This window comes from Ovis canadensis, chromosome 15 (assembly GCF_042477335.2).
Source record: "Ovis canadensis isolate MfBH-ARS-UI-01 breed Bighorn chromosome 15, ARS-UI_OviCan_v2, whole genome shotgun sequence".
Classification (NCBI taxonomy): domain Eukaryota; kingdom Metazoa; phylum Chordata; class Mammalia; order Artiodactyla; family Bovidae; genus Ovis; species Ovis canadensis.
In genome coordinates this window covers 51,124,710-51,145,701 of record NC_091259.1, presented here as the reverse complement: position 1 = coordinate 51,145,701, position 20,992 = coordinate 51,124,710, and the positions used below count along the sequence as shown (strand labels likewise).

The following is a 20,992-nucleotide window of genomic DNA, read 5'->3' as shown; positions in this document are numbered from 1 at the left end:
TGGGACTGGAATGAAAACTGACCTTTTCCAGTCCATTGGCCACTGCTGAGTCTTCCAAATTTTCTGGCATATTGAGTGCAGCACTTTCACAGCATCATCTTTTAGGATTTGTAATAGCTCAACTGGAATTCCATCACTTCCACTACCTTTGTTCATAGTGATGCTTCCTAAGGCCCACTTGACTTTGCATTCATCATGGGAAATGTCAAGCTGGATGAAGCACAAGCTAGAATCAAGATTGCCAGGAGAAACCTCAATCATCTCAGATATGTAGATGACACCACCCTTATGGCAGAAAGCAAAGAAAAACTAAAAAGCCTCGATGAAACTGAAACAGAAGAGTGAAAAAGTTGGCTTAAAACTCAATATTTAGAAAACTAAGATCATGGCATCCGATCCCATTGTTTCACGGCAAATAGATGGGGAAACAATGGAAACAGTGAGACACTTTATATTTGGAGGCTCCAAAATCACTGCGGATGGCGACTGCACCATGAAAATTAAAAGATGCTTACTCCTTGGAAGAAAAGCTATGACCAACCTAGATAGCATATTAAAAAGCAAAGACATTACTTTTCTGACCAAAGTCCATCTAGTCAAGGCTATGGTTTTTCCAGTACTCACGTATGGATGTGAGAATTGGACAGTAAAGAAAGCTGAGCACCAAAGAATTGATGCTTTTGATAATGATGCTCAATGATGCTTCTCTGACACTGTGGTGTCGGAGAAGACTCTTGAGAGTCCCTTGGACTGCAAGATCAAACCAGTCAATCCTGAAGGAAATCAGTCCTGAATATTCATTGGAAGGACTGATGCTGAAGCTGAAACTCCAATGCTTCAGCCATCTGATGTGAAGAACTGACTCATTGGAAAAGACCCTGATGCTGGGAGAGATTGAAGGCAGGAGGAGAAGGGGACAACAGAGGATGAGATGGTTGGATGGCGTCACTGACTTGATGGACATGAGTTTGAGCAAGCTGGTGATGGACAAGGAAACCTGACATGCTGCAGTCCACGGAGTTGCAGAGTCGGACATGACTGAACAACTGAACTGAACTGATAGATATATACATATACATGCATGTTCAGTTGCTCAGTCGTGTCTGACTCTTAGTGACTCTACGGACTGTAGCCCACCATGTTCCACTGTCGGAGGGATTTTCCCGGCAAGAATACTGGAGTGGGTTGCCACTTCCTCCTCTAGGAGATTTTCCCAATCCAGGTATTGAACCCGTGTCTCCTCCAGTGCAGGTGGATTCATTACTACTGAGCCACTGGGAAAGTCCAACATGTATGTATATATATTCTTTTTCAGATACTTTTCTATTATAGGTTATTATAGCATATGCATTTATATCCCTAAAAGACTGAAACATTATAGATAAAATTATCTCCTTTAATCACACACTTTCCCACTCAGTCCCATTTCTGCTCTCAATGTCCAGTGGTAACTGCTACCATGAGTCTGGGGTGTATCCATCCATTCCATTCCCTATAATTTTATCTGAGTATGTATATGTATCCATATCCATCACCAATGGACTGTGATGTGTGTTCTTAAATTTATGTTAATGGTATCATGACGCATGTATCAATTTGCATGTTGCTTTTATCAGTCAAAATGGTTTTTGAGACCAGTTTAGGTTGATATATGAAATATACTGGGTTGGCTGAAAAGTTTGTTTGGGTTTTTCTGTAAGATGTTACAAAAAACCTAAATGAAATTTTTGGCCAACCCACTACTACTTTTATTTTATCCATTCCTTTTTGATAAAAATATAAACTATTTCTATCTTTTTGCTATTATAAACAGTGCTACAGAGGACATCCTTATACTTGTTTTTTTGTATAGATAGGTGAAAGTTTCTTTGAGATACAAACCCAGAAGTGTAATCGCTAACTCATAGGGTATGTACCTTTTAAAAAATGTTTAACTGTGGTTAAATACACATATAACATAAAATTTACCACCTTAACCATATTTAAGTGTGCAGTTCAGTAGTGTTAAATGTACTCACAAATAGTGTGCAATCAATCTCCAGAACTCTTTTTATCTTGCAAAACTGAAACTCTAAGAGTATGTACATTTTAAACACATTATTAAGTTCATGACTTATTTCATCTACTAAACTGTGAGCTTTATATGATCAATATCTTATTAATCACTACATCATGTCTACTATCATTATTCAATAGGTAAATGCATAACAAATGTTTGTTGAATAAATGAGAGAGCCAAGTAAGTAAGAGGAGTAATATAATTTTCACAATTATAGTGAGACAACATTTTCTCATTACGCAGATGAGGTACTGGACTCAGGTCTGGGAACCTCAATTATTTGAAACTTAACCTATAAGCCCAAAAGGGACAATCATGACCTCTGAATAGATAAAATAGCTGACCAAAAAAAAAAAAAAGAATCAATGCTGTAAAGTGTATGTGCTTTAGAGGATCCCTCCGGAACTTATATTTGAGGTCTACTTACTATTTTAAAAATTTTATTATATAGCATTTTTGATGCCAAAATTAGATTATAGAAATATACAAAATAGGCATTTTAAAATAATCACCCTTTGTTGCAGATAGAGAGATGCACTAGTCAGGTTCCCCCTCGAGAAAGGGCTTTTTGCCCAGCTGCAGGAAAGGTGATGGCCTTCATCTGTTAACTTCTTGATCATCCTTGTCTTTCCAGCCTGTGTCACTCTCTTCTTAGAGTGACTCAAACCAGTGACCATGGAAGGTGGTGGTACAAAGTCCTGGCTCTTATCACAGATCACAGGACACCTCCAGTAAGGCAATCTTTGCTCCAAAGCTCCCTGTTGGCAGCAGAGAATTTGTACCACATCTAACTACTACATCTACCCAATCTGGCTTCCTCCTCTTTCTTTTCAGACAAGTAACTTCCCAATGAGTTTTTCCACTTGTAGCTTCAACCCAACATTTGCTTCCTAAAGAAACCTAACTCTATCCTAATACTATAATTCCAATTACCAGAGATAATACTTCCTTCCAGTCTGTTTACCATGAATATATGTACCTTTTTTCTTTTAGGCTGCACCAGAGGCCTGCTGGATTTTAGTTCCCCAAATAGGGATTGAACACAGTCCCTGGCAATGAAAGTGCCAAATCCTAACCACTGGACAGCTAGGAAATTCCCTGAAGACACATACTTTTGCCTTTTATTTTCACTCATTTAAAATTAGCATTTTACTATGAAATTAAATAATTCTCAAAACTGTGACTTAATAAAATCATCATATGATTGCACCATGATTTTTTAAATTATTGTCTTATGTTAGACATTTATATTATTACTAGTTTTTAAATAAATAATCCTGCAATGACTATTGTATATAAATCTGTAAACAAATAGAAATTAAATTACTAAGACAAGCTTGTATGCTTTTATTTTTACCACATTATAAATGAATGAAGTTTTAAAATATCTCACTGGAAATATTCCTTGACATATTGAAGAAAAATATTTCAATACTCCAATATCCTAGAGAAGATAGAGTGAAAAACACTTATCTTCTGCCTCATTCTTCTTCATAACCCAAAGACAACCAGTTTCCACTTTCCATGTTGCTTCAGGTATTTACCACTATATATTAAAAAGAAAAATGTGTTTATGTTGCTATGTGTTAAACATGCTGTTGCCTTCCTGTTGTGGTAGATGAGGCTGTAGAACTGTGACAAATACATCACACACCCAACTGCACTTCTTCTTCCCTATCTTCCCAGAGTAGTTAAATCATAATTTTAACCTACATTAATAATCAATGCAGATTCTTTACTGTCTGAGCCACAGATGGCAATCAATGTTTATATTATGATCAACACCTATAATTTTCAGAGTCAAAAAGTGAACTCTGACTCCTGTATTGTAAAACTCTAGCGAATAAGAAATCTGTACCAAAGCAATGACTTTTTAAAAAGAAACAATGTTTCTCTGGGACTTCCCTGGTTATCCAGTGGTTAAAATTCTGCTGATCCACTGCAGGAGGTTCAGGAATCAAGATTCTGCAAGCCTCCTGCCACAGTCAAAAAATTTAGTAACTAACTAAATAACTAGATAAATAATTTTTAAAAAAGTAAAACATGTTCACAATGGAAGTGTTTAATGAAGAAAGAACCTGAGATCAAATGTTATTGAAGTCCCTGTGTGAAATGCTCCTCTTGCCACCTCTCTGATCCCTTGTCTTCTTTTCAAGTACAATCAATGCTACCTGGGCTATCTGCAGAGTGTCACGGAAATGTCCTTGACCCTGAGGTCCCTTGGAGCATCCACTCTGCCAACCTGCAGATCTGTGCTGCTCTTCTCTCTCTGATCAGTTGGAAAAGCCTGTCCCTTTCTCATGCAAAATTTTTTTCATGGGGAAACCCCACAGCAGTGTGTGCCAAGTGTGCCTAACAATTCAGTTCTTTCAGGGAGCTACCCAGAAAGGTATGTGGGCTCCTGGTGAGTTGGCTGCTTCCTTTTAGTACACAACCTTCTCCTTCCATGGACTGACTGGAGGCAGGTTCAAATACAGCTTTATAAAATCCTCACAAACACCCTACCCTAGCATTCAGGCCCCGTGGCTGATTCCACCCTCTATGGAAACTCCTTCCTCAGTTGTGGATGTTTCCCTTAAGGAATCCATTACTTCTCACAATCTATGTTTCATCAAGTGATGTTCATTTTTAAATCCAAATTTTATTTTCCATAGTACTTCTGGATCCAAAAAAATCAAGGGAAGGGGCTGCTTCAGACATCGTGCAACAACAGTCCAGAGCCCAGCATGACTTCCAATTTCTACACCAATCGTGACACTGATATGTAACGATGATCAGAGCGCTGGCAACTCCGCCAAGCCGCCAGCTACCCTCCGTATGTTACTTCCTCTGTGAATCTCTTCCTGTTCCCCCCTCTACTCACTGAGTTGCTTCCTCTCTTGTCCGTGGACTTCCCTGATAACTCAGTCAGTAAAGAATCTTCCTGCAGTGCAGGAGACCAGGGTTCAGTCCCTGGATCAGGAAGATTCCCTGGAGAAGGAAATGGCAACCCACTCCAGTATCCTTGCCTGGAGAATTACATGGACAGAAGAGCCTGGCAGGCTGCAGTCCATGGGGTCTCAAAGAGTTGGGCACGACTGAGCGACTTTCTCTTCACTTTCACTTGTCCGCACTTAGAGCAGAGCTCTTAGTACACGTATACACCCCCTCTCAGCCCTGACAGGGCAGGAAACTGTGCCACAATGCCGGACGAAGAGTAAGCATAAATATTTATAGGAGTTGATGAGGATCTGGGTAGTCCAGGCTACATTCTAGTGCTTAAATACCAGGAAAGGGACTTTCTACTCAAGACGACAAACAACAAGGAGGTGTTACGTTTTCTTGAGGCAGGGCAATTGGCTAGCACAACGCAGCGTGCCTTAAAAATATGCCAGGTCATTGAGTGAGAGTCAGATGGGAATGCGGGAAAACCAGTTAGGAAGTCACCCGCGGTGATCCTGCATTGAGATGTGAAGTGCAAGAAGGTTGCATTGGCGGGGGAAGGAAGAACTACATCCGAAAGGTATTTCAAAAGAAATAATAACTAAGTTAGATTTGCTGAGTTACCGCTATTTGCTAGGCTGGGCCAACAGCACCGAAGTGGGTGTGGACTCAGCCCTATTTCGCCGAGGTGCAAAGTGAGGTTGACCAGATTGAATGATTCTCTAGGGGTGACCCACCCGACAAGTGGCAATGTCGAGCTTCCAACTTAGGTCGTGGGGCTGCCGAAGCCTCAACTGGCCCAGCCCTGTCACCCAAGCTCTGCACAGCGGGCTGTAGACTGTTCTGAGCTTCTCAGTTCACTGAGAGGAGCGTCGCAGGGCCCTGGAGTTAGGGCTGCTTTACAAGCTGCCGAGCCCTGTCGGAACCTTAGAGCTCGGCGCCTACGGGGGGGAAAAAGGCTCGTGGCCGCGGAGGCTGGAGCTGACCGCGGCCCCGCAGAGCGGAAGCGGCTGAGTCACGGCAGGGTCGGAACGCTGGCGTCAGCTTCAGATTAGTGAGCCGTGACGCTCGGCGGCCGCACCTGCGGAACTGTGGGGAACCCCAGCTGACCCGAAGCGATGAGTCAGCGCCGGTGACGCCCGCGGATGTCGGTGCGGAGGGCGGCCGCGTGGCTCCACGGCCTCCGCGCCGCCGGCTCCCGAGCGCGGCGTCCCGGCAGCCCTTCCCCTAGGGTTGCGGATAGCAGATCCCAGGCCCTCCCCGCACCTCCGCTCCGCAGAGATTAGGCGCAGGTTTTCCGTGATCCTGCCCTGAGATTGGAATCTGAGACGGAAATTTGACATCTTCAGGAGGCCCCAAACAACAGATGCTGTCTGCAGGTTTCAGTGGAAGCTCCTGACCTTGTGAAAAGCTCCTGACCTGTGTGTCTCATAGACTGAGTGGATGTTGAAGATCAAAGGGACTTGCCCAGAACCAAAACTGATTTGCGACTCAGTTCCCAAGTTTAGTAAATAATAATGAAAACAAAACACTCATTTTTTCTTTGCAAGAGAAGAATTTCCAGAATTCCAAGAGAAAATGAACCTTGGTTTCTGAGATGACATCCCAACACGGTGGGAGCATGCCAGAGGGAACTCCAGAGATCCCTGATAAACGTGATCTGAAAGTCTTTCTCCAGTTTCTCCCCACTTGTGCAGTGCTGAAGCCAGAACTCATTTTAGTATAATGATATTTTATTGTTCCTTGTTTATTTTTTAGTTAAAAGATGACACCACAGAAATTGCTGCGGGGGAGGGGAATGACACCTAATTACAGTCCGTCAACCAGAAACCACAATTACTTCTGCTTCTCTCTTTACATTACTGTTCATAAAGAAGAGATTTTTCACATAGCTGCAACAGAGCTGTCATTTTCTATTTTACCCTTTTCAGGTAATGTTATGTAAACATTGGCCCTTGTCGCACAGACCTTCAGGATCATCATTTTAAATTACTGCATTATGCTTACAACATAAACTATCCTGTTGCTATGCTTGTAGGTTGTTCTGTTGACTGTAGGATGTTGGCTGCTCTCATTTCTGATTGTCAGTCTTTGTCCTCCATCAGAGAAAGTTCTCACTGGGCAAAATGAGGAAACTTATGAGGGAAAGTGGCTGCCAACCATTGCCTTACAGGAAAACTTATTTTCTTTTTAAGAGTTGGCGTCATTTCCCCAAATAGTCTTTTGATATTTTATCCCACTTGAATCATCACAGCATTTTTTTAATGTTGTTGGGTATACATTTTAAAAGACAAGGACTTTCCAGGAGTCTGACAGAAGGGGGATTCAGAGTTGTATTATGAGACATTTTCAGATTTTCATCAAGCAAGTTTGTGTTAAATTGCCACTGTTTACTGTCTTCTGAATGACTCAGAACATGTTACTTAACCTCAGTCTCAGTTTTCTCATCAGAAAGATGGGGATAATAATAGTACATAGTTCATAAATAAGTTGTGAGAATTAAATGAGATCATATTTGCAACGTGAGTGCTTTAAATGCCTGAACGTAATATTCAGTAAGTATTTACTTTAAATAGTATCGTGTTTTTGCTATTAAAGAGAGAGCAGTGGCTCGATGCTAATAACTGGCAACATCTGCCATGGCTACCAAAGCTGAAATGGTAGAAGTGTTTCCTTACAAACTTTCCCCACTCTTTGAAAGCCAACTCCATGTGTTAAATCTTCTTAATCGAATCAGTAGTTTCACAGAGAAAATTGATAAAGCTGAAAATAGGTACATAATGTCATCTGATCTTTTTTAAAGGTTTTTGTCTTAGTTTATTTTTTGGTTGTACTGGGTCTTTGTTGCTGCATGCAGGCTTTCTATAGTTGTGGACAGCGGGGGCTACTTTTCACTGTGGCGCACAGGCTGCTCTGGCAGAGCACAGGCTCTAGGCACACCGGCTCAGTAGTTTCAACTCATGGGTTCCAGAGCACAGGTTCTCAGTACTTGTGACACACAGGCTTTGTTGCTCCTCAGTATGTGAAATCTTCCCAGACCAGGGATCGAACTCGTGTTCCCTGCACTGGCAGGCAGATTTTTATCCACTGTACCACCAGGGAAGTCCAGATCTTTCAAACAGTTTTACCTTTAGAAAGTTGGACCTATCTGGGGTAAAGACTGAAGGTGGGAGAGAAGATGATCAAGAAGCTGTTACGTTTCATTTTAGACTCCTCTGCACTACTTTGTCACTGTGCACACATATTGCTGACTTTTTCATCATAATTTTGTGTAGCCTGAATGCTTGCTTTGAGTCAGACAGTTTGACAGTTCTTCAAACTGAAAACTAGTAGTAAGTCCCAGATGTGATTCTGGTGTAAAACACACTAGCATTTTGCTTTCTCATTTTTCTGTCTTAGGTATTATTTTCAACTACTGCTATTTATTCATCCATGCAACATATATTCGTTAAGTGGCTATTATGTGTCGGGCACTACTCTTGTTGATTAAGACATTCCTCAACAGGCAAATAAAGTTTGAAACACATTGTGTGCCAACTACACAGAATGGATTTTTGTTAAAGACTTCTGTAATTGTTGGTCCTTGCACTTGTTGCTACTGAATCTTGAGATGATCTGACAGAATATAGCTTTTTTGCAACAAAGCTGGACCTAAAACATTCTATTTCAGACTCCAGAGTCTTGCACATGTGAAATAGAGGTAGGATTGACTTTGGGCCCTGTAATGAGGGAAATTCTTCCACAACACTACTTTTCTGGAGTTCTGCCCAAAGATAATGTTATATCAAAGGGCCCTGTGGGTGCACTTTGCTGGAGAAATTATTTGATTCAAATCAATTCAATTTGAAATCAAGTATTGAGTGCCTACTATTAAAGCACTGGGGTAGGAATGGGTGTGCATGCTAAGTCGCTTCAGTTGTGTCCAACTCTTCGTGACCCTGTGGACTGTAGCCCACCAGGCTCCTCTGTCCTTGGGATTTTCCAGGCAGGAATAATGGAGTGGCTTGCCATGTCCTCCTCCAGGGGATCTTCCCGATGGGCCAACCTTGGAAATAACCCAGACATTGAAGCTTATTATCTTTTAAGGCCTTAAATCTTCATGAAGGGCTTCTCTGGTGATCTAGTGGTCAAGAATCCACCTGCCAGTGCAGGGGACACAAGTTCAATCACTGGTCCAGGAATATCCCACATGCTATAGGGCAACTAAGCCCACGTGCCACAACTACTGAGCCTGCAAGAGACCACCACAATGAAAAGCCCATGCGCTGAAAGAGTAACCTCCTCTTGCCACAACTAGAGAAAGCCTGTGTGCAGCAACAAAGACCCAGCACAGCCAAAGATAAATAAATAAAAATTTTTTAAAAATGTAATCTTCCTCATTAGAAAAACAAAATCTTCCTGAAGATTGTTCTGATCTAGGTACTTCTCTTTTTAAAAAATCTTGAATGGATCTCTTTTGCTTTCAAAACAATTAGTTTTTCATCTCAAAAAAATGCTAAATGAGTACTGGGCACTGTGCTAGGGGTTGATGATACCATTTTTAAAAATTATCGTTATTGCTTGAATTATTGTTGATGGCATCTCATCCACCAATACAGTGCACTTAGATCAGTCTAAATTGTAGCCAGAACAGGTATAATTTTGTCTTGTATTGCTGCAAGCATCTGACCACTGCTTTATGACTTCTAGTGTAGCTGTTCCATGAGAAACTGCATATTGAAATATACATTATTTTGTTATATCACTTTCCTTTTATTTCTTCCTTGTATTAAAGCACTATATTGATTCTCTAAAAATATGTGTATTTAATCTATAGTATTTATAACCCTCATTTAAGAATAGCATAGAAGACATTACAAGAAGATGTCTGATAAAACTGAGAACAACTGGCTAAGTCAAATAAATCTAAATGACTCATTTTGGCACTTATGGCCATCATTGTATTGTCTCAGCTTTATTTTTCTTTGCTGTACCTAGGATCAGGCAAAGTTGCTTCACTTGATATTACCATTTTTGGAGCAGTGCCTTCTGCTCGCACAGCTCTGAGGTCACTTTGTTCTATGCCACTGGGCTCTGTCAACTTTGACACATCCAGTTGACCAGTCTGTCCAGCTGCCCAAGAGAGATATTCAATAGGAATGACAATAATTAACCAGATCAATCAATTTTTCTCTTGCAAAGATTGAATTTGAGACCCAGACAGATAATTAGTTAATGGCAGGATCAGAAGATGAAAAACATACAGAGAAAAAGCTGTAACTAGATATTATAACACAGTGGAAGCCAGGAGTAGACAGAAGTTCTTGAATATGCAGAAACAAAATGAGAAGCAGTGTTAACAGGCGCACCAGATACAGAGAGAGTGTCCCTACCTGGTCTATGACAGACCCTTAGAAAGGGGCCCAGATAAAGTACGTGTTCCCTTGAGCTGCCTTGGATCTAGTATAACCTTCCGGTTCCCAGACAGAATTTGGGGCTACCCACTCCAGTATTCTTGCCTAGAGAATTCCATGGACACAGGATCCTGGCTGGCTACGGTCCATGGGGTTGAGAAGAGTCAGACATGACTGAGCAAATTACACTTTCACTTTCTATGAATTTAATCCCCCACAAGGTCTTAGTCCTATGTGACTGAGATTCCTGTCTTCTTTATTCTTCCACATTGCCTTGGAGAAATCTATCACTTAAGATAACGTGATCTTTGCAACCAAAGATCCTAACTACCAGCTACTCCAAATCATGCTACCCCATTGCTATGGCCCGCCATAGCCTCTGTTTACAACGTTCTGCTCCCATGGTCTCCTTGTCTCATGATTCAGTGTCATGTACAGAGTCCAGCTCAGTCTCCACCTCCTCCATCCTGAATCTTAGCTGCAAGTAATGCTTTTCTCTCTCCTTGGAGCTCCCATTTCTACTTCTCTTAAGAATATGTCTCTCTCCCAACTCTGTTATAGAAAAACATCACCTTTATCAGGCTTCCTGGTGGCTCAGACAGTAAAGAATCTCCCTGCAATGCGGGAGATTGGAGTTCAATCCCTGGGTTGGGATGATTCCCTGGAGAAGGGGCTATCCACTCCAGAATTCTTGCCTGGAGAATTCCATGGACACAGGATCCTGGCTGGCTACAGTCCATGGGGTCGCGAAGAGTCAGACATGACCGAACAAATTACACTTTCACTTTCTAAAACTATTTCTCACTCCCAACTCTGTTACAGAAAAATATCACCTCTATCAAATTAGGAGTACCTTGAAGTGAATACGTTGACTATTTTATCATTGTTACCTTTCACAGCAGAGCTAAACGTAAAATCATGCATAGAATAGATGCTTAATTCTTTGCTTCTCCTTCTACTGATACATTGCCTATCTTCTCCCTGTTTATTTCTCAGTCTTAGTTTGTTCATGGTGTCAGTTATTTTGAAGAAAATGGCTTTGAGGGTGGGAGGGAGGCTCAAGTGGGAGGAAATTATAGCTAATTCACTTTGTTGTACAACAGAAATCAATACAACATTGTAAAGTAATTACACTCCAATTAAAAAAAAAAGGAAAGAACACATGGTCATTGAGCCTGAACTGGTTTTTACATAGTTTTACTTGAAATATAGGGCAGCATCATGTTCTATGCACTGGGGATCACAAGAATATACCCAGATATTTTAAATGAAATATTTTCAGTAGCCCTGAAATATTTTCAGTTGACAGTTCCTACTACTTCATTACTGATTTCTTCTAATGGCATTACCACTCTCCAGATCACTCAGATTTAAAAACCTTGAGTCATCCAAACAAACCAAAAACAAAACAAAATCACCATGACAACAAAACCAAGCTGAATTTGACCCATGAGCCATAGTTCTCCAACACCAGATCTAGAACCCTAGAAACACGTGGCAACTCTCTTTTTTGAGCTTGCAAGAGACACTTAAAATAGTTTTACCTGCCATGGATACCTCTGGCATATCACATCTTCTGAGTCATATGACCCAAGTGGCAGAATAGCTTGCTCTGTTGCTTGGACTTGCTACAAAGTATAAGCATACAGTTGCTTGGACCTCAGTAGCAGGTCCCTCTCTTGCTCTTCAGTTCAGTTCAGTTCAGTCGCTCAGTCGTGTCTGACTCTTTGCGACCCCATGAATTGCAGCACGCCAGGCCTCCCTGTCCATCACCAACTCCCAGAGTTCACTCAAACTCACGTCCATTGAGTCAGTGATGCCATCCAGCCATCTCATCCTCTGTCGTCCCCTTCTCCTCCTGCCCCTAATCCCCCCCAGCATCAGGGTCTTTTCCAATGAGTCAGCTCTTCACATCAGGTGGCCAAAGTATTGGAGTTTCAGCTTCAGCATCATTCCTTCCAGTGAACACCCAGGACTGATCTTTAGAATGGACTGGTTGGATCTCCTTGCAGTCCAAGGGACTCTCAAGAGTCTTCTCCAAAACCACACTTCAAAAGCATCAATTCTTCGTCGCTCAGCTTTCTTCACAGTCCAACTCTCATATCCATACATGACCACTGGAAAAATCATAGCCTTGACTAGACGGACCTTTGTTGGCAAAGTAATGTCTCTGCTTTTGACTATGCTATCTAGGTTGATCATAGCTTTCCTTCTTGTTCTTAGTCTCACTCAAAAGTAGGAGCTTTCCTAGATACTCAATAAATGGGTAAAGCAGTATTTCCAAAGTGGCTTATGCTGTTCTCATAATTGAAAGAGGTCCAGCAAGCATAGTTTCTTTTGCTTTCTTTCCTAGTACAAGGTGAAGCAACTTGTCCTCTAACTTTTAAGGGATGCCATAAATCATTGGATCACTAAACACTTCACCAACTTGGTAGTTTTAAATTTTCATGAGTTTACATGGCCTACATATGTATTACTAGGGCTTTGGGGAGTATTTACTACTCCTGCTCACCAGATCCAATTAGTATGATGTTCTGACTATGGTGATGTTCTAGAGAATGTTAAGAGATCAAGGTCACTGCAAACTGTATATACAGTGACGAAGCAGGAAAATTAAATAAAACAGCCTTGAGGCAAGACACTAAATGGGTACTAGTGTCTTTTCCACTAAAGACAAAATGCTTTAGGCCCTTACTTTCTATATAGCCATAACCATTTACTAATTGCTAGAAGCTGTGTTGATGTGTTGACAGTTCCTTGTATTCAAGCTTCAAAAGAGCCATCCCCAGCAGGATATTAGGACCAGCTCCAAGTGTGCTCCTGCCAGAGAGCTGAATCTGAGTCTTGAGTGAGTGTCTCCATGTCAGTAAATTCTCACCTGTTTGGTTTAATAGTCCACTCTTTTGCTCTAACTCTCTCAAGATAAGCTCTTTTGGTTTCGGTTGTGACATATTAGCCAAGTCCTATAGTTCTTTTGCTGTGTAATTTATTTTCTCTTGCAGCAGGAAGAATATTTTTCCTCCTGGGCTATCCTGAGACCTAACCCTGGCTATTAGTATTATGAGCCTAGAGCAATGAGGGGTGACAAGATTGGATCTTAAGAAGGACAAGTCCTCTTATGAGACATCTGCTCAGACTTCTCAGGGTCCTCGAGGGAGGGGAGGTTTCTTTCCTTTAGCTAGAGGAAGGAAGGGCTTCTGCTAAGCTGGAGGACTTAAGAGAATCCAGGGGTTCAAAATTCTCATGCTTGTCCATCTAAGTATCTTTATCCCAGTTTTCTTTTTTTTATTATGGTTGCTTTACAATGTTTTGTTAGTTTCTGCTGTACAGCAAAGTGAATCAGCTATATGTGTGCATATATACCTTCTTTTTTAGATTTCCTTCACATGTAGGTCACCACAGAGCACTGAGTAACGTTTCCTGTGCTATGAGGACAGTTCTCATTAGTTTTCTGTCTGATACATAGCGGTGTATATATGGCAGTCTCAGTCTCCCCATTCATCCCACGCCTCCTGCTCCCCTTGGTGTCCTTAAGTTCGTTCATTACATCTATGTCTCTATTCTGCTTTGCAGATACATTCATCTATACCATTTTTCTAGATTCCACATATAAATGATATTATACGATATTTTTCTCTTTGACTTACTTCACTCTGTATGACAGTTTCTGGGTTTATCCACATTTCTGCAGTTGGCAGTATTTTGTTCCTTTTTATGGCTGAGTAATATTCCATTGTATATATGCTTATATGTACGACATCTTCTTTATCCATCCTTCTGTTGATGGACATTTAGATTGCTTCTGTCCTGGCTATTGCAAATAGCACTTCAGTGAACGTTGGAGTACCTGTGTCTTTTTGAATAATCAATTTCTCTGAGTATATGCCCAGAAGTGGGATTGCTGGATCATATGGTAATTCTATTTTTAGTTTTTTGAGAAATTTCCATACTGTTTTCCATAGTGGATGTACCAATTTACATTCCACATAGGAGGGTTCCCTTCTTCCCACATCCTCTCCAGCATTTATTGTTTGTTGACTTTTGGATGATGACCATTCTGACCCATGTAAGGTGATACTATCCCAGATTTAGTGCCCCACCTTCTTCCTATCAGGGACTGACTGACTTAAGACATCTGTCGCAGCTTTGAAACAATGCTACCCTTCTGATGAGAACCTAGGCCCAGTTTTCAGCAGACTGCTCTATTATTTCAGGTGATTAGAGTCTCCTGAAATGTATCACAGAGGTCCTCCTGTGTTCAAAGCTTAGTTAAGTTGTCAAGGCTAACAGAGGTTTGTCCTTTTCATTTTTTCTTCAAGTCTTACAATGCTAATAAAAAATGAAGTCCCTCCACAATCTTCATAATCATCATTGCCCCAAACTCTTTAAGCATTACAGCCGCTGTAGATATAGCAAACACCTCCCTTTCACCTGCACCTCATCCCAATCCACCACAGGTGACAGTCTTAGTAAATGTGATCCCAAGGAGGTCAGAGGTATCACTAACCCCGTTTTTAACAGCATGAAGTCCTCATTAGGTGATGCAATTCTTTCCAAAAGTTCTGCTTTCTAAGACCATTTAATGCATCGCTGTTCTTAGGCTGAATTGTCCTGAGAGCAGAGCTTAAGACAAAGGCATGCACGATTATTTCAGAGCACAATCCCAGAGGCCAAAAATAAGGGACAACAAGGGTTAAAACAAGGAAAGAGAAAGAAGCCACTATAAAGGGGGCTCTGCACTTAGCTATTGTTCTGGACGACTGGGTGCTAGATTCTGTGAAGCTGTCTCAGGAATTATAGGAAAGATATCTCAGGACTATCCACCTGAGGGAAGAAAGTGAGAAACTTCTTTTTTTTTTTGATCCATTCCTGTTCTCATTGCTCAGGGTGTCCCCACAAAGCTTAAACTTCTCTGGGCACTTTTGGGTTATGATGTGGGAATACCCGAGCAGGTGCCCATAGGATCCTAAGAAGTGTAATCAGGGACATCCTTGGACAGGAAGTGAGAGGTAAATTACATGCCTGAAATGAGACTTTGTCAAACTACACCTGCATGAAGGTGATTGAAACCACACAGAATTGGTCACTACAGCTAAAACTAAGAGGATTTGAAGTGGTGCACAAGAAGTACAGGAGAGACTCAAGAACTTTACTTCCTGAAGTATCGCTCTACAGCAACACTTATATCTTAATCATCTCTCACCTGACTACTACAACTCATTTTGTCTGATTTATCTGCTCTTAGTCTCACTCCTTCCAAGCCAACTCATTATTACCAGAATAATGTTTCTAAAACACAGTCAATTCTCTGGTTCAGATAATAAAGCATGGTGATACGATGATGAAGATCACACATACACATACACACAAATAATAACTATCATGTCCTGAATGTGTACTATATGCCAAGTACATACTGTACTATATGCCAAGTGCATATAGTAGGCACTATAGAAAGGTATCCATGCAGAACAGTACACTGTATAGAAACAGTGACAGATTTTATTTTTATTTTTATTTATTATTTTTTTGCCTTTTTTTTCAGTTCTATTTATTTATTTATTTATTTTTATTTTAATTTTAAAGTGACAGATTTTATTTTCTTGAACTCCAAAATCACTGCTGATGGTGACTGCAGCCATGAAATTAAAAGACGATTTCTCCTTGGAAGAAAAGCTATGACAAACCTAGACAGCATATTAAAAAGAACAGACATTACTTTGCCAACAAACGGCTGTCTAGTCAAAGCTATGGATTTTCCAGTAGTCATGTATGGATGTGAGAGTTGGACCATAAAGAAAGCTGAGTGCCGAAGAATTGATGCTTTTGAATTGTGGTGTTGAAGAAGACTCTTCAGAGTCCCTTGGGCAGCAGGGAGATCCAACCAGTCAATCTTAAAGGAAATCAGTCCTAAATACTCATTGGAAGGATTGATGCTAAAGCAGAAGCTCCAATACTTTGGCCACCTGATGCGAAGAACTGACAAATTGGAAAAGACCCTGATTCTGGGAAAGACTAAAGGCAGGAGAAAAAGGGGACAACAGAGGATGAGATGGTTGGATGTCAGCACCAACTCAATGGACATGAGTTTGAGCAAGCTCTGGAAGATGGTGTAGGACAGGGAAGCCCGGCATGCTGCAGTCCATGGAGTCACAAAGAATCAGACATGACTGCATGGCTGAAGCCAAGTACTGTGCTCAGAGGTTTATGTGCATTTTCTCATTTCTCACAAGTCACTCATAAATATTATTATTTATTCTCAATAAGAAACTGAGTCTCATTGAGGGTAGATAACTTGCCCAATGTCATACACCTGCCTTGTAGTACGGTTCAGATTCAAATCCAAGGCTTTTAAACTCAAATCTGAGCTTTTCAACCACTCTAAAGTACTGCCCTAAAAATTACTTTTCACCTGAAAAGCACAAATTCTAACATGATACTTTTACATTTTGGCACTAGCTGAGCTTTCTGAATTCATCTCTCATGACTGTTCTCCCCTTTCCACACTCAAACGCCGTGCTCTCATTATGCTATGTCCCCGTACCTGCTATGCCTTCTTCCTGGAATGCTCTTCATTCTAACTGCATTTAAAGTGTGATCTCTTATCCTCCAAGTTCAGGGATCATGATATGTAGTAATCTGAAAATCCTCCTGGACTCCTTGAAAATTAATAATTTTGACCTATATAGTCCTTCCTTCCATCTTGCTAGCCTTACTTTTTTCCTTGTTTTCCTCCCAGCTTTTGGATCTCAGATGTGGAGACTTGAGTTAATTATAATCTCAACTCCTGGCACATTTATTATCAATGGTCCTTGCTGGATTCCCTTCTTTTATTCCCCTTCGTCTGTGACTCTCATTAACATCTCTTTCCCTTCCATGGGCAACCATTTTAATATGTTTTATATGTATCCTTGAGTAATTATTACGCTTGTAAAACATAAAATATTATTTTTTGTGAGTGGGCATTTTTAAATGTCAGATAAAATAGACTTTAATGAAAAAAAAGTTACTGAGCTAAAGACAATCATTTCATAACGGTAAAAGTTTCAGTCCCGAGTAAATAGCTTAGCCCCAAATATCTAATGCAAGCCAACTGATAGAATTACAAGAGAAAATTTAGAAGTCCACAATCATAGATGATTTTAATTTTTTTAATATTTGAAGAAACAAAGAGGAATTAGGAAAGAAAAAAGGACAGAAGATGTTAAAGGCTAAACAGTGTCCTCCAAAATTCATGTGATGAAGCTTTAACTACCAGAATGTGACTATATCTGGAAATAGGGCCTTAAAAGAGGTGAAGTTAAAGTGAAGCCATTAGGACCTAATCCAACTTGACTGGTGTCCTTATAAGGAGAGATTAGGACACACACAAAAAGAGACTCCAGGGACACAGTGTCCACAGAGGAATCACCATGTGAAGACAGTGAGAAGCTAGCCATGTCCAAGCCAAGGAGAGAAGCCGCAGGAGAAACCAACCCTGCTGACACATTGCTGTTAGAATTTTAGCCTCCAGAACTGTGAGAAAATAAATTTCTGTTGCTTAGAAGGGAAAAAATGTGACAATGTGGGATACTGTTTCATTATTTTTAAATTTTTTGAAGTTTTAGTTTTGAATATTTCTTTATTATTTTTAATTTTAGTTTTCATACTTAAAAAAAAAAGTACAAAAATTCCCATATACCCTTTACCCTGACTTCTCAAATGTTAACATTTTACCAGGTTAGCTTTATCATTCTCTTTGCCTATGCTTCTTTTTTGACCATAAAGTGCAGACATGATACCCCTTTATTTTTCAGTTTTTTATGGTTTTGTTGATTATTTGTCTATCTTGGCTGTGTGGGGGTCTCTGTGCACAGGCTTTTTCTCTAGCTGCAGTGAGCAGGGCCTAGTTCCAGTGCATGGGCTTCAGTAGTGGCTCCTGGGCTCTAGATCACAGGCTCCGTCATTGTGGCACACCGGCTTAGCTGCTCCACAGCATGTGTGATCTTCACAGATCAGGGACTGAACCCATGTCTTCTGCATCGACAGATGGATTCTGTACCACTGAGCCACCATGGAAGCCCCCTATTTTTTATTTTTTAAGAGAAAGCGAGTTTGTTTAGAAACATACACATTCCATAGGCAGCATGGGATCTGTCTCATAAGGCAAGAACAGCTTACATGACACCCCTTTAATGCTAAACTCTTCAATGTGTATTTTCTAAAAATATGTTGGGTTATTTTTGAAGGTTTGTTTTCAGACTTTATCAAGTTGAATCTAGCAGAGCTTTTTCTTTAGGATATGGGCCTTATGGCTAAGGTGCCGACGTCCTAGTGTCTCAGCTGAAGTCCGTGGATGTTAAACGGGATCTCTTTACCCTGTCAAGGTTGGAACTCCAGTGACTCCCAGACAACTTGGTCTCTGCCATCTCTGGTCCATTCTCTAGCTCCTGGTAGCTTCTATTTGGCAAGCCTTGGATGCTTTCGCTCTGTGTGCATACAGCAAAACCCTCAGCCATGTTCTCATGGGAGACCATCACTAACTACCCAGACTTCTGTGGCTCACCTGTACAACACAGCTCCCGCTTCTGGGAAGTCTCTTCTGGAAACCCCAAAGATTCCAGCAATTTCTCCTGGACTGAGTTCTAATCTCTGATTTCTTAGATCAGCAGGATCCCTGTGTTCTGCCAGAACCCTCTTGTTTAAGCTGTAATTAAGAATTATCTTCAGACAGAATAGACTGGTGGTTGCCAAGGGGGTTGGGGGTTGGATTGGGAGTTTGGGATTAGCAGATGCAAACTGGTATGTACAGAATGGGTAAACAGGTCCTGCTGTATAGCACAGAGAACTATGTCCAACATCCTGTGAAAAACCATAATGGAAAAGAATCTGAAAAAGAATGCGTGTATGTATACGTGGGCAGTGGTTCAGTGGTCGAGAATCTGCCTGCAACGAAGGAGACTGCCTGCAGTGCCGGAGATGTGGATTCCATCTCTGGGTCTGGAAGATCCCCTCGAGAAGGAAATGGCAACGCATTCCAGTATTCTTGCCTGGGAAATCCCACAGACAGAGGAACCTTGCAGGCTACAGTCCATAGGGTCACAAAGAGTCTGACATGGCTTAGTGACTAAACCACTATATATGTATATGTGCAACTGAGTGACTTTGCTGTACAGCAGTAATTACCACAACATTGTAATTCAAGTATACTTCAATAAAAAATTTTTTTAATTAAAAAAAAGAACTATCTTCAGACAGATAGGTGGACAACCAACTATAAGGCTCACTTTGTACGTTCCTTTTTTCTCAGGGACCAGTCTGACACTGTCTTTTCCTTTACCTGAAGATTATCTTATGTATTTTGTCCAATTTTATAGTTGGTTACAGTGAGATGGCTCATCCCCTAGTTACTCTGTTTTGGTCAGAAATGGCATATGTGTGGGTTTTTAATTTACATCAACGTCATTATGCTGTGAATTTCATTAGGTCGCTTTCTTTTTCACACAACCCTGTTTTCCAGATCTGTTCATATTGCTGCAGATACATTGAGATTGTTGCTTTTAACTGCCTCATAGTGTTCCAAAATGTGAATTTATTACTTTTGTCTTTTCCACTGCTTTTCCAGACCTTCCACTGCTCTAATGATAGATACCTGGGTTCCCTTCTACTTTCCTCTAAAAGAAAACTATGAAGATTTTGCTCTAAATTGCAGACCTAGGACTGGGAGTTCTGCCTTATAGTATGAAAGCACTATTTGCTTTTGCTAAGTACTAACATTATTTTCCAAAATAGTTGAATAAGGTTATGCTTTCATAAGCAGTACACAAGAGCGCTGTTCTTCCCATATACTTGTACTGATAAATACTTGGTATTGTACTACTTTATATTTTCTTGTTGCTGTCCCAGTGGATTAGAAAGTGGCATTTCATTGTTTTATGTTTCACTAATTACTTGTGACCTTGAGCATTTCTTTATGTCCCATTTAGCAATTCCAGCTTCCCCTTCTATGAATTGCCTCTTAATACTATATTTCCATTTTTCTTTGTGGTCTTAATTATACTGATTGCAGAAATTCTACATATATACTTGATAATTATCCTCTGTGGGTTTTAGATGTGGTAAATTTCTATATAGACTCTGACACTGACTTTGTCTCTTGTCTCTTTAATTGGATATAAATCCTTGTTTTTATGTAGATACATTTTTGTTTTTGAGTTTTAAAACCATTTCCCTCCTTCTAAGGTAAAAAAAATTCTTTTACACTTTTTCTATTAACTTTACAGTTGTACTTTTCAAAGTTATATCTGGCTACTTCCTTGGTGATTTAGTGTCTAAGACTCCCCAGTTCCAATGTAGGGGGCTCCAGTTTGATCTCTGGTCAGGGAACTAGATCCCACACTCTGCAACTAAGACCCAGCACAGCCAAATAAATAAATAAATATTTTTAAACTGCTACAAAATTATATTTGTAACCACATATATAATAGAGTGCATTAATCTTAAGCAAAGACCTAGATAATTTTTTAAAATATTTGTTTATTTTTTTGGCTGCATTGTGTCTTGGCAGTGGTATATGGACTCTCTAGTTGAGGCATATGGGCTACTGGCCCAGAGGCATATGGGATCTTAGTTCCCTGAC

The 20,992-nt window shown here is 40.5% G+C and overlaps 1 protein-coding gene across 2 annotated transcripts in view; it reads left to right on the top strand.

Moving 5' to 3' along the window:
• The first annotated feature begins 17,772 nt into the window (after positions 1 to 17,772).
• IPO7 (importin 7) overlaps positions 17,773 to 20,992 on the top strand; it is a 67,701-nt gene continuing 64,481 nt past the window's right edge. For both annotated transcript variants that reach the window (XR_011249340.1, XM_069554422.1), the window contains exon 1: positions 17,773 to 17,891. The gene's annotated coding sequence lies outside the window, so the exon portion shown is untranslated. The remainder of the gene's footprint in view (positions 17,892 to 20,992) is intronic.